The following is a 12,500-nucleotide window of genomic DNA, read 5'->3' as shown; positions in this document are numbered from 1 at the left end:
CTGTTATCCTCCTTCAGCTCTCTGTTATCCTCCTTCAGCTCTCTGTTATCCTCCATCAGCTCTCTGTAATCCTCCTTCGACTCTCTGTTATCCTCCTTCAACTCTCTCTAAACCTCCTTCAGCTCTCTCTAATCCTCCTCCATCTCTCTGTTATCCTCCTTCAAATCTCTGTCATCCTTCTTCAGCTCTCTCTAATCCTCCTTCAACTCTTTTCCAATGGAAAGTCACTCTTCTACTCTGCTGAGTGTGTGTGTATTTCTGTGTGTGCATGTACATGTGTGTGGCATCATTGTTATTGTTACATCAGTTGAACCTCGAACTTTGCCCTGTCATCTCCCCCCTTACAGGGTGCATCTCAATAATCTAAAATGTCTTCCTCCTCTTGTCTGGTTTTTATCCTCTCCTCTTGTCTGGTCTTTATCCTCTCTTCTTGTCTGGTCTTTATCCTCTCCTCTTGTCTGGTCTTTATCCTCTCTTCTTGTCTGGTCTTTATCCTCTTGTCTGGTCTTTATCTTCTTGTCTGATCTTTATCCTCTCCTCTTGTCTGGTCTTTATCCTCTCCTCTTGTCTGGTCTTTATCCTCTCCTCTTGTCTGGTCTCTATCCTCTCCTCTTGTCTGGTCTCTATCCTCTCGTCTGGTCTTTATCCTCTTGTCTGGTCTTTATCCTCTTGTCTGGTCTTTATCCTCTCCTCTTGTCTGGTCTTTATCCTCTCGTCTGGTCTTTATCCTCTTGTCTGGTCTTTATCCTCTTGTCTGGTCTTTATCCTCTCGTCTGGTCTTTATCCTCTTGCCTGGTCTTTATCGTCTACTCTTCTCTGGTCTTTATCCTCTTGTCTGGTCTTTATCGTCTCCTCTTGTCTGGTCTTTATCCTCTTGTCTGGTCTTTATCGTCTCCTCTTGTCTGGCCTTTATCCTCTTGTTTGGTCTTTATCCTCTTGTCTGGTCTTTATCCTCTTGTCTGGTCTTTATCCTCTCCTCTTGTCTGGTCTTTATCGTCTCCTCTTGTTTGGTCTTTATCCTCTTGTCTGGTCTTTATCGTCTCCTCTTGTCTGGCCTTTATCCTCTTGTTTGGTCTTTATCCTCTTGTCTGGTCTTTATCCTCTTGTCTGGTCTTTATCCTCTTGTCTGGTCTTTATCCTCTTGTCTGGTCTTTATCCTCTCGTCTTGTCTGGCCTTTATCCTCTTGTTTGGTCTTTATCCTCTTGTCTGGTCTTTATCCTCTTGTCTGGTCTTTATCATCTCCTCTTGTCTGGTCTTTATCATCTCCTCTTGTCTGGCCTTTATCATCTCCTCTTGTCTGGCCTTTATCCTCTTATCTGGTCTTTATTGTCTCCTCTTGTTTGGTCTTTATCCTCTTGTCTGGTCTTTATCGTCTCCTCTTGTCTGGTCTTTATCCTCTTGTCTGGTCTTTATCGTCTCCTCTTGTCTGGCCTTTATCATCTTGTCTGGTCTTTATCATCTTGTCTGGTCTTTATCCTCTTGTCTGGTCTTTATCCTCTCCTCTTGTCTGGTCTTTATCTTCTCTTGTCTGGTCTTTATCCTCTTGTCTGGTCTTTATCCTCTCCTCTTGTCTGGTCTTTATCCTCTTGTCTGGTCTTTATCCTCTTGTCTGGTCTTTATCCTCTCCTCTTGTCTGGTCTTTATCTTCTTGTCTGGTCTTTATCCTCTTGTCTGGTCTTTATCCTCTCCTCTTGTCTTTATCCACTTGTCTGGTCTGTATCCTCTTGTCTGGTCTTTATCCACTTGTCTGGTCTTTATCCTCTCCTCTTGTCTGGTCTTTATCCACTTGTCTGGTCTTTATCCACTTGTCTGGTCTTTATCCTCTTGTCTGGTCTTTATCCTCTCCTCTTGTCTTTATCCACTTGTCTGGTCTTTATCCACTTGTCTGGTCTTTATCCTCTCCTCTTGTCTTTATCCACTTGTCTGGTCTTTATCCACTTGTCTGGTCTTTATCCTCTCCTCTTGTCTGGTCTTTATCCACTTGTCCGGTCTTTATCCTCTCCTCTTGTCTGGTCTTTATCCACTTGTCTGGTCTTTATCCTCTTGTCTGGTCTTTATCCTCTTGTCTGGTCTTTATCCTCTTGTCCGGTCTTTATCCTCTTGTTTGGTCTTTATCCTCTTGTTTGGTCTTTATCGTCTTCTCTTGTCTGGTCTTTATCCTCTTGTCTGGTCTTTATCGTCTCCTCTTGTCTGGCCTTTATCATCTTGTCTGGTCTTTATCCTCTCCCCTTGTCTGGTATTTATCCTCTTGTCTGGTCTTTATCATCTTGTCTGGTCTTTATCCTCTTGTCTGGTCTTTATCCTCTCCTCTTGTCTGGTCTTTATCCTCTCTTGTCTGGTCTTTATCCTCTTGTCTGGTCTTTATCCTCTCCTCTTGTCTGGTCTTTATCCTCTTGTCTGGTCTTTATCCTCTTGTCTGGTCTTTAACCTCTCCTCTTGTCTGGTCTTTATCTTCTTGTCTGGTCTTTATCCTCTCCTCTTGTCTTTATCCACTTGTCTGGTCTTTATCCTCTTGTCTGGTCTTTATCCACTTGTCTGGTCTTTATCCTCTCCTCTTGTCTGGTCTTTATCCACTTGTCTGGTCTTTATCCTCTTGTCTGGTCTTTATCCTCTCCTCTTGTCTTTATCCACTTGTCTGGTCTTTATCCACTTGTCTGGTCTTTATCCACTTGTCTGGTCTTTATCCTCTTGTCTGGTCTTTATCCTCTTGTCTGGTCTTTATCCTCTTGTTTGGTCTTTATCCTCTTGTCTGGTCTTTATCCTCTTGTCTGGTCTTTATCCTCTTGTCTGGTCTTTATACTCTTGTCTGGTCTTTATCCTCTTGTCTGGTCTTTATCCAGTTGTCTGGTCTTTATCCTCTTGTCTGGTCTGTATCCTCTTGTCTGGTCTTTATCCTCTTGTCTGGTCTTTATCCTCTTGTCTGGTCTTTATCCTCTCCTCTTGTCTGGTCTTTATCCACTTATCTGGTCTTTATTCAGTTGTCTGGTCTTTATCCTCTTGTCTGGTCTGTATCCTCTTGTCTAGTCTTTATCCTCTCCACTTGTCTGGTCTCTATCCTCTTGTCTGGTCTGTATCCTCTTGTCTGGTCTGTATCCTCTTGTCTGTATCCTCTTGTCTGGTCTTTATCCTCTCCACTTGTCTGCTCTCTATCCACTTATCTGGTCTTTATCCAGGTGTCTGGTCTTTATCCTCTCCACTTGTCTGGTCTCTATCCTCTTGTCTGGTCTTTATCCTCTTGTCTGGTCTATATCCTCTTGTCTGTTCTTGATCCTCTCCTCTTGTCTGGTCTCTATCCTCTCCATTTTGTCTGGTCTCTATCCTCTCCTCTTGTTTGGTCTCTATCGTTTCCTCTTGTCTGGTCTCTATCGTTTCCTCTTGTCTGGTCTCTATCCTCTCCACTTGTCTGGTCTCTATCCTCTCCACTTGTCTGGTCTCTATCCTCTCCTCTTGTCTGGTCTCTATCCTCTCCTCTTGTCTGGTCTCTATCCTCTCCTCTTGTCTTCATCCTCTCCTCTTGTCTTTATCCTCTCTGTTTTAAATTTTGTTTCGGGAGATGGAGGTACTTTAAGCTATTGAAATACATTCTTTGGAAAGGCAATTCTAGGGAGGTTCTTTGACTTGAAATGCAGCCCTAGGAAAGGTGATGATAGAGAGGTTCTTTAGACTATTGACATTTTTAGACTATTGAAATGCAGCCCTAGGAAAGGAGATGAGAGAGAGGTTTTTTTAGACTATTTAAATGCACCCGTAGGAAAGGAGATGAGAGAGAGGTTTTTTTAGACTATTGATAGCCCAAACGGTATCTGTCTTCCTCAAGCGGCCCCTGAGATGATAGATAGGGCTGCCCTCACCACTGCCTGAAAAACAACACTATGGAGAGAGACAGAGAGTTCTGGTTCTCAGAGAGAGAGAGAGAGAGAGAGAGAGAGAGAGAAATTACCTCTCATATCTTGCAACAATCTTTTTCCTCTCTGCCTCTGGAGGATGGGGGGGAAGAGAAAGAAAGAGGAAAACCCCCCCTCCTTTTCTCTTTACCTCTGTCCCGTTCGTCACATTATGTTTTTCTGTCTTCTCTATCCACCCACTACCCCTCTCTCTGATTGCCTTTGTTTCTCTCTGTCTGTTTTCCATTTTCCATCCCTCCAACCCTCCCTATCGCTTTCCCTCTTTCAATCTCCTGCTCCCTCTCTCTCCCTCTCTCCCTCTATCTCTCTCTCCCTCTCTCTCTCTCTCCCCCCTCTCTCTCTCTCTCTCTCTCTCTCTCTCTCTCTCCCCCTCTCTCTCTCCCCCCCTCTCTCTCCCCCTCCCTCCCTCCCTCCCTCCCTCCCTCCCTCCCTCCCTCCCTCCCTCCCTCCCTCCCTCCCTCCCTCCCTCCCTCCCTCCCTCCCTCCCTCCCTCCCTCCCTCCCTCCCTCCCTCTATCTCTCTATCTCTCTCTCCCCCCCCTCTCTCTCTCTCTCTCTCTCTCTCTCTCTCTCTCTCCCTCTCTCTGTCTATCTCCCTCTCTCTCCCTCTCTCTCTGTCTGTCTCTCTCCCTCTCTCCCCCATCTCTCTCTCCCTCACTCTCCCTCTCTCTCTCTCTCACTCTCTCTGTCTCTCTCCCTCTCTCCCCCCCTCTCTCTCTCTCTCTCTCTCTCTCTCTCTCTCTCTCTCTCTCTCTCTCTCTCTCTCTCTCTCTCTCTCCCTCTGTCTCTCTCCCTCTCTCTCCCTCTCTCTCCCTCTCTCTCCCTCTCTCTCCCTCTCTCTCCCTCTGTCTGCCTGTAGGGCAGTGGCCAAAACTGCTCCAATACTGTGAATCCCTCTGGCCTGCCCACTGTGCGTGAGCGTGTGTGTGTGTGTGCGTGCGTGCCCCAGTGGTTATGATGGTGATATTAATGGAATGTGTTATATCTTTCCACTGGTTTACTGGTTCTCAAAGCCTCATACACTGTCTGGATGGTTCTCAAAGCCTCATACTCTGTCTGGATGGTTTTTAAAGCCTCATACACTGTCTGGATGGTTCTCAAAGCCTCATACACTGTCTAGATGGTTTTTAAAGCCTCATACACTGTCTAGATGGTTCTCAAAGCCTCATACACTGTCTGGATGGTTCTCAAAGCCTCATACACTGTCTGGATGGTTCTCAAAGCCTCATACACTGTCTGGATGGTTTTCAAAGCCTCATACACTGTCTGGATGGTTCTCAAAGCCTCATACACTGTCTGGATGGTTCTCAAAGCCTCATACACTGTCTGGATGGTTCTCAAAGCCTCATACACTGTCTGGATGGTTCTCAAAGCCTCATACACTGTCTGGATGGTTCTCAAAGCCTCATACGCTGTCTGGATGGTTTTTAAAGCCTCATACACTTTCTAGATGGTGTTCAGAGCCTCATACACTGTCTGGATGGTTCTTAAAGCCTCATACGCTGTCTGGATGGTTTTTAAAGCCTCATACGCTGTCTGGATGGTTTTTAAAGCCTCATACACTTTCTAGATGGTGTTCAGAGCCTCATACACTGTCTGGATGGTTTTTAAAGCCTCATACGCTGTCTGGATGGTTTTTAAAGCCTCATACGCTGTCTGGATGGTTTTTAAAGCCTCATACGCTGTCTGGATGGTTTTTAAAGCCTCATACACTTTCTAGATGGTGTTCAGAGCCTCATACACTGTCTGGATGGTTTTTAAAGCCTCATACGCTGTCTGGATGGTTTTTAAAGCCTCATACTCTGTCTGGATGGTTGGATGGTTCTCAAGCCTCATACACTGTCTGGATGGTTTTCAAAGCCTCATACGCTGTCTGGATGGTTTTCAAAGCCTCATACACTTTCTAGATGGTGTGCAGAGCCTCATACACTGTCTGGATGGTTTTTAAAGCCTCATACGCTGTCTGGATGGTTTTTAAAGCCTTATACGCTGTCTGGATGGTTTTTAAAGCCTCATACGCTGTCTGGATGGTTTTTAAAGCCTCATACGCTGTCTGGATGGTTCTCAAAGCCTCATACTCTGTCTGGATGGTTTTTAAAGCCTCATACGCTGTCTGGATGGTTTTCAAAGCCTCATACACTGTCTGGATGGTGTTCAGAGCCTCATACACTGTCTGGATGGTTTTAAAGCCTCATACGCTGTCTGGATGGTTTTCAAAGCCTCATACGCTGTCTGGATGGTTTTTAAAGCCTCATACACTTTCTAGATGGTTCTCAAAGCCTCATACACTGTCTGGATGGTTTCTAAAGCCTCATGGTTCTCACGCTGTCTGGATGGTTTTCAAATGCCTCATACACTGTCTGGATGGTTTTTAAAGCCTCATACGCTGTCTGGATGGTTTTTAAAGCCTCATACACTTTCTAGATGGTGTTCAGAGCCTCATACACTGTCTGGATGGTTTTTAAAGCCTCATACGCTGTCTGGATGGTTTTTAAAGCCTCATATGCTGTCTGGATGGTTTTTAAAGCCTCATACGCTGTCTGGATGGTTCTCAAAGCCTCATACGCTGTCTGGATGGTTTTTAAAGCCTCATACACTGTCTGGATGGTTCTCAAAGCCTCATACGCTGTCTGGATGGTTTTTAAAGCCTCATACGCTGTCTGGATGGTTCTCAAAGCCTCATACACTGTCTGGATGGTTCTCAAAGCCTCATACGCTGTCTGGATGGTTTTTAAAGCCTCATACGCTGTCTGGATGGTTCTCAAAGCCTCATACGCTGTCTGGATGGTTCTCAAAGCCTCATACGCTGTCTGGATGGTGCTCAAAGCCTCATACGCTGTCTGGATGGTGTTCAAAGCATTATATTAATACCTTAAACTAACTCAACTGACTGTCATTATAATAATACCTTAAACTAACTCAACTGACTGTCATTATAATAATACCTTAAACTAACTCAACTGACTGTTGGTTTAAGGCAGAACCACAGACAGTGCAGTGTGGTGGTTCATTAAATTAACGTCTGGTGTTTTTGAGAATTGTATTCATAAAGTGATGGTTTGTGTTGTAGAATATTTGAAAGACTGTTTATGTGTGTGAGTCTTAGCGTTAAACGGATGGTCTGATGGTTGTGTTGGAGGACGTCGATGCCCGACTGTCGTTAGTAGATGGGATCAGCAGCACAGATGAAAACTTGTCAAATGTGTTATTCTGTTTCTCCTGCTACACACAACTACTGCTGTCAGATATGTCATCATCGCTCTTCTTCATGCTCTCTCTCTCCTCTCTCTCCTCTCTCTCTCCCTCACTCTCTCTCTCCTCTCTCACTTTCTCTCTTTCTTGTGTTTGTGTGTCTGCGCGTGTGGGCTATTTTGGTGTTGAATAAAGCCTTGTCATGTGAGGCATTTGAGAAAATGAGAGGAAGGAATGGAGAGAAAGAATAAGAGAATGAGCGAAAGAGAAAGAGTGGTATTAGCTTTTTGTTTATTGCCCAATAGCATGTGATATAGCTTAGCGCTAAATTCCGTTGCTAAGCCTCCTTGACCAATCAGGTGCTAGACAGTTTTATCTGCCCAAATATGACGTCATCATCCTCTCCCTGAGGTCACTGTGTCATTGGCTGCGTTTCCGTTCTCCATGGCCTTTTCTCATTTGGGACAAGTCTGCCTTCCTCCCTCTCTTCACTTCCTCTCTCCTCTGCCCTCCTCCCTCTCTTCTCTTCCTCTCTCCTCTGCCCTCCTCCCTTTCTTCTCTTCCTCTCTCCTCAGTGCTCTCTCCTCAGTCCTCTCTCCTCAGTCCTCTCTCCTCATTCCTCTCTCCCCAGTCCTCTCTCCCCAGTCCTCTCTCCTCCTCCCTCTCTTCTCTTCCTCTCTCCTCAGTGCTCTCTCCTCAGTCCTCTCTCCTCTGTCCTCTCTCCTCAGTCCTCTCTCCTCAGTCCTCTCTCCCCAGTCCTCTCTCCTCCTCCCTCTCTTCTCTTCCTCTCTCCTCCGACCTCTCTCCTCTGCCCTCCCTCTCTTCTCTTCCTCTCTCCTCTGACCTCTCTCCTCTGCCCTCCTCCCTCTCTTCTCTTCCTATCTCCTCCGACCTCTCTCCTCTGCCCTCTCTCCTCCTCCCTCTCTTCTCTTCCTCTCTCCTCCTCCCTCTCTTCTCTTCCTCTCTCCTCCTCCCTCTCTCCTCTTCCTCTCTCCTCCGAGCTCTTTCCTCTTTCCTCTCTCCTCTGACCTCTCTCCTCTGCCCTCCTCCCTCTCTTCTCTTCCTCTCTCCTCCGACCTCTCTCCTCTGCCCTCTCTCCTCTCCCCTCTCTCCTCCTCCCTCTCTTCTCTTCCTCTCTCCTCCTCCCTCTCTCCTCTTTCCTCTCTCCTCTGCCATCTCTCCTCCGACCTCTCCCTCCGACCTCTCTCCTCTGCCCTCTCTCCTCTGACCTCTCTCCTCCGACCTCTCTCCTCTGCCCTCTCTCCTCTGACCTCTCTCGTCCTCCCTCTCTTCTCTTCCTCTCCTCCTCCCTCTCTTCTCTTCCTCTCTCCTCTGACCTCTCTCCTCCGACCTCTCTCCTCTGCCCCCTCTCTCCTCTGACCTCTCTCCTCTGACCTCTCTCCTCCGACCTCTCTCCTCTGACCTCTCTCCTCTGCCCTCTCTCCTCCGACCTCTCTCCTCCGACCTCTCTTCTTCTGACCTGGGAAACATGTGTTAACATTGCCAAAATAAGTAAGGTAGATAATATATAAAGTGAAATAAACAATAAAAATTAACAGTAGACATCACACATGCCATAAAGACTTACAAATCATATTATATATATATACAGTGTTTAACAATGTACAAATGGTAAAGGACTCAAGATAAAATAAATAAGCATAGATATGGGTTGTATTTACAATGGTGCGTGTTCTTCACTGGTTGCCCTTTTCTCGTGGCAACAGGTCACAAATCTTGCTGCTCTGATGGCACACTGTGGAATTTCACCCAGTAGATATGGGAGTTTTCCAAAATTGGATTTGTTTTCGAATTCTTTGTGGATCTGTGTAATCTGAGGGAAATATGTCTCTCTAATATGTTCATACATTGGGCAGGAGGTTAGGAAGTGCAGCTCAGTTTCCACCTCATTTTGTGGGCAGTGAGCACATAGCCTGTCTTCTCTTGAGAGCCATGTCTGCCTACGGCGGCCTTTCTCAATAGCAAGGCTATGCTCACTGAGTCTGTAAATAGTCAAAGCTTTCCTTAATTTTGGGTCAGTCACAGTGGTCAGGTATTCTGCCGCTGTGTACTCTCTGTGTAGGGCCATATAGCATTCTAGTTTGCTCAGTTTTTTTGTTAATTCTTTCCAATGTCAAGTAATTATCTTTTTGTTTTCTCATGATTTGGTTGGGTCTAATTGTGCTGCTGTCCTGGGGCTCTGAAGGGTGTGTTTGTGATTGTGAACAGAGCCCCAGGACCAGCTTGCTTAGGGGACTCTTCTCCAGGTTCATCTCTCTGTAGGTGATGGCTTTGTTGTGGAAGGTTTGGGAATCACTTCCTTTTAGGTGGTTATAGAATTTAACGTCTCTTTTCTGGATTTTGATAATTAGTGGGTATCGGCCTAATTCTGCTCTGCATGCATTATTTGGTGTTCTACGTTGTACACAGAGGATATTTTTGCAGAATTCTGCGTGCAGTCTCAATTTGGTGTGTCCCATTTTGTGAACTCTTGGTTGGTGAGCGGACCCCAGACCTCACAACCATAAAGGGCAATGTGTTCTATGACTGATTCAAGTATTTTTAGCCAGATCCTAATTGGTATGTTGAAATTTATGTTCCTTTTGATGGCATAGAATGCCCTTCTTGCCTTGTCTCTCAGATCGTTCACAGCTTTGTGGAAGTTACCTGTGGCGCTGATGTTTAGGTATGTTTAGGTCCTCTCTCCTCAGTCCTCTCTCCTCACCTCTCTCCTCAGTCCTCTCTCCTCCATCTTCTCTCCTCCGCCCTCTCTCCACCTTCCTCTCTCCTCAGTCCTCTCTCCTTCGCCCTCTCTCCTCCTTCCTCTCTCCTCCATCCTCTCTCCTCAGTCCTCTCTCCTCCATCTTCTCTCCTCCATCCTCTCTCCTCCTTCCTCCTCCTCCTCCATCCTCCATCCTCTCTCCTCAGTCCTCTCTCCTCAGCCCTCTCTCTTCCATCTTCTCTCCTCCATCCTCTCTCCTCCACCCTCTCTCCTCCTTCCTCTCTCCTCCATCCTCTCTCCTCAGTCCTCTCTCCTCCGCCCTCTCTCCTCCATCCTCTCTCCTCAGTCCTCTCTCCTCCATCTTCTCTCCTCCATCCTCTCTCCTCCTTCCTCTCTCCTCCATCCTCTCTCCTCAGTCCTCTCTCCTCCGCCCTCTCTCTTCCATCTTCTCTCCTCAGTCCTCTCTCCTCCATCTTCTCTCCTCCATCCTCTCTCCTCAGTCCTCTCTCCTCCATCCCTCTCTCTTCCATCCTCTCTCCTCCATCCTCTCCTCCTCCTCTTCATCCTCTCTCCTCCTTCCTCTCTCCTCCATCCTCTCTCCTCCTTCCTCTCTCCTCCATCCTCTCTCCTCAGTCCTCTCTCCTCCATCCTCTCTCCTCAATCCTCTCTCCTCCATCCTCTCTCCTCCTTCCTCTCTCCTCCGCCCTCTCTCCTCCTTCCTCTCTCCTCCACCCTCTCTCCTCCTTCCTCTCTCCTCCATCCTCTCTCCACAGTCCTCTCTCCTCCGACCTCCCTCCTCCATCCTTTCTCCTCCATCTTCTCTCCTCCATCCTCTCTCCTCCATCCTCTCTCCTCTGTCCTCTCCCCTCCATCTTCTCTCCTCAGTCCTCTCTCCTCCGCCCTCTCCCCTCCATCCTCTCCCCTCCATCCTCTCTCCTCCACCCTCTCTCCTCCTTCCTCTCTCCTCCATCCTTTCTCCTCAGTCCTCTCTCCTCAGTCCTCTCTCCTCTATCCTCTCCCCTCCATCCTCTCTCCTCAGTCCTCTCTCCTCAGTCCTCTCTCCTCCGTCCTCTCTCCTCCATCCTCTCTCCTCCTTCCTTTCTCCTCCATCTTCTCTCCTCCATCCTCTCTCCTCAGTCCTCTCTACTCCGACCTCCCTCCTCCTTCCTTTCTCCTCCATCTTCTCTCCTCCATCCTCTCTCCTCAGTCCTCTCTCCTCCGACCTCCCTCCTCCTTCCTTTCTCCTCCATCTTCTCTCCTCCATCCTCTCTCCTCCATCCTCTCTCCTCTGTCCTCTCCCCTCCATCTTCTCTCCTCTGCCCTCTCTCCTCAGTCCTCAGTCCTCTCTCCTCCATCCTCTCTCCTCTGTCCTCTCCCCTCCATCTTCTCTCCTCTGCCCTCTCTCCTCAGTCCTCAGTCCTCTCTCCTCCGACCTCCCTCCTCCTTCCTTTCTCCTCCATCTTCTCTCCTCCATCCTCTCTCCTCAGTCCTCTCTCCTCTGCCATCTCTCCTCCATCCTCTCTCCTCAGTCCTCTCTCTTCTGCCCTCTCTCCTCCATCCTCTCTCCTCTGTCCTCTCCCCTCCATCTTCTCTCCTCTGCCCTCTCTCCTCAGTCCTCAGTCCTCTCTCCTCCATCCTCTCTCCTCAGTCCTCTCTCTTCCATCCTCTCTCCTTTGCCCTCTCTCTAATAAGTGGTTGAGTGGTTGAGGAGAGTGTCAATTCGTTAGTAGGCGAACAGAAGATGGTCCGCCCCTCCTCGACAGCGTCCCTTCGGCAATGAAGCACAAGTCCGTCACGGAAGAGTTTTGTAATTTGCCAAAACCTGAGGGTACAGGCCCACCCAGTGGGGATTCTTTATTTTTCAGAAATAAATCCTCCTCAGCACCCCCCACCCCCCCCCCTCTCAGACGATCCCACAGGTGAAGAAGCTGGCTGTGGAGGTCTTGGGCTGGCCTGGATACATGTGGTCTGCTGTTTTGAGGCCGGCTGGATTTACCGCCTAATTCTCTAAGACGACGTTGGAGGCATTCTGTTCTCTGGGGAACATTTCTGCAGTCAGTCAATTTCACGCTCCCCTCAAAACCTTAGACACCTGTGTTGTGTGACACAACTACACATTTTAGAGTGGCCTTTTACTGTCCCCAGCGCAAAGTGCACCTGTGTAATGGTCATGCTGTTTAATCAGCTTCTTGATATGCCACACCTGTCAGGTGGATGGATTATCTTGGTAAAGGAGAAATGCTCACTGACAGGTAAATTAACAGATGTGGGCACAACATTTGAGAGAAATAAGCTTTTTGTGCGTATGGAACATTTCTTGGATCTTTTATTTCAGCTAATGAAACATGACACTTTTCATGTTGCCTTTATATTTTTGTTCAGTGTAGCATATATTTCATGTTTAACTTTTTTTTTCATGAAATTTACTGAGTAAGATGGTCCTCCCCTTCCTCCTATGAGAATCCTCCACTGGTCTACACTAATACAATGCGTTGAACTGTTTGAGGCTTGAGGGGGAGTGAACAAGGGTTTTTATGGAGGAGGAAGAGAACTTAGAGGGCTCTGGAGCTGTCCATGGTGCTGACATACACCCCCTGTCTGGTCCTGTTTCACACTGACACACTCTCTCTCTCTGTTTCTCTTTCTCTCTCTGTTTCTCTCTCTCTCTTTCACATGGTCTC

The sequence above is a fragment of the Oncorhynchus masou genome, chromosome 8 (assembly GCF_036934945.1).
Source record: "Oncorhynchus masou masou isolate Uvic2021 chromosome 8, UVic_Omas_1.1, whole genome shotgun sequence".
Classification (NCBI taxonomy): Eukaryota; Metazoa; Chordata; class Actinopteri; order Salmoniformes; family Salmonidae; genus Oncorhynchus; species Oncorhynchus masou.
This window is presented reverse-complemented; position numbering follows the sequence as displayed.